General features: G+C 34.3%; 1 pseudogene; it reads right to left on the bottom strand.

Annotated features, from left to right (window-relative positions):
* LOC102005056 overlaps positions 1-1,664 on the bottom strand; it is a 9,030-nt pseudogene that overhangs the window by 4,039 nt on the left and 3,327 nt on the right.

Below are 1,664 nucleotides of genomic sequence, written 5' to 3'. Positions count from 1 at the left end.
TATATATATATAGTTAGACATCAGTGTGCAAGTTGATGCAATTAGAAAGAAACAGGTAACAGAAGGGAAGGAAGGGAGGGAGGGCAGGCGGCCGGGCCAGCCATAGGTCTTTGAGAACTCAAGAAAATAATCAATAGGACAAAGGAGAGTCCCAAGTCTCCTCAGCTGAAGATCAGGACCAAGGCATTCATTCTTCCTAATGGCTCCAAATAGGCAATGAAATATGAGGTTATGAGAAACATTAAAGAAGTTCTACTTTTTAAAAAGCAAACCAAAAATTTCTGCATCTCCTACAGGATCAAATTCTTTCAAGGAATAACAAACAAGGAGGCAAAAGAAAAACCCACTCCTGGAGAAGCCTTCTGCTCACATTATCGATTTGAAGAATAACACTTTTAAAATTCTCTATGTGTGAACAATCTTAGAACATTCCCCTGAAAAGTAGATGTACAGTGGCTATGAGAGCTCCTAACTTCAAGCAATTTTGAAAGAAATACAAACTTGAAATTTCCTAAATGGGGGTGTGTGGAGAAAACAAAGGAAGACCTTTTTATCTAGGGTTTTAGACAATTAGAATAAGAATTATAGTAAAGGCTCATTTACTGACAAAGAAGATTTGGGATGTCTGCAAAAGAAAACTTTGGTAGAGAAAACTGGAATGTTAATAATTTACTATTGGTCCAAATTAAAGCCAGAACTGTCCGAAGAACACTTAAAATCTAAAGCAAATTGAAAACCAGGTGATGAATTTTTGTTCCTGTATTAATTTTAAAAACATGTTCATTTTGGTCTCTTGCAATTATCACATTATATTAATTTTTAATATGAAAAGTTGAATTTTCTCTTACCATGCACAATGCTCTAGTACAAATGATCAGCGATTTTTCTATTTTAGCTAGTTTTATAAGTACCTGTTACTCTGCACAGTAAACTTGGGGCTAAGCCATATATACACATCCCATATTCAGAAATGGAATGTTTTAGGATGTGCATATATAAGATATTATATAGCAACTGTTACCCTAATTAAAAATTTGTTTGCAAGTAATTTTTTTAAAAAAACATCCTTTTCAGTGTAAGAGAACACTGCCTAGCAAAATATCAATAGCTATCACAACTCTTTCTTTCTTCCAAAGGAAAATTACAAAACAGGTGAACAACTGAGTCCAGCTTGGCTTTTCTATTTGATAAATACATCCACTCTGTCCAGTAAATAAAGTTTGCATGCAGTTTTAAGTATCTTCAAATGACACTTTAAGCAAATAAACTTTCTGCTTCATAAGTAATGGTGTATAAGAACCCATATGAGTCATAGGGACCTCTTCCCCAGTTCCAAAGTGGAATCATAAAGACCAATACTTTCTTAAAAGTTTCTGCACATCATTCTAAATAACATGCAAAGAGTTCGACAACATTCTTCTTAAGGGTAAGTATTACTCTTTAAAATGGGCATGTTAACCACTGAGAAAAAGTCCACTCCACTATTTCCATTATACAGCTTCATTTGGTCATCGGTAGTAAAAAAAAGCAGTCAAATAATATAGAATGAATGGGTTAGTTTATCCACCAGCTATCGCATATGATACCAAATGCTTCAAGGCCAACATTTTATGCAATGTAGTTGTACTGGTTTGGATTTTCTTTATCTCTTTCCATGTAGTCCC

The sequence above is a fragment of the Chinchilla lanigera genome, unplaced genomic scaffold (assembly GCF_000276665.1).
Source record: "Chinchilla lanigera isolate Chin_1 unplaced genomic scaffold, ChiLan1.0 scaffold00021, whole genome shotgun sequence".
Lineage (NCBI taxonomy): Eukaryota > Metazoa > Chordata > Mammalia > Rodentia > Chinchillidae > Chinchilla > Chinchilla lanigera.
The sequence above is the reverse complement of the archived record's forward strand: the minus strand, read 5'-3'. Positions and strand labels throughout refer to the sequence as shown.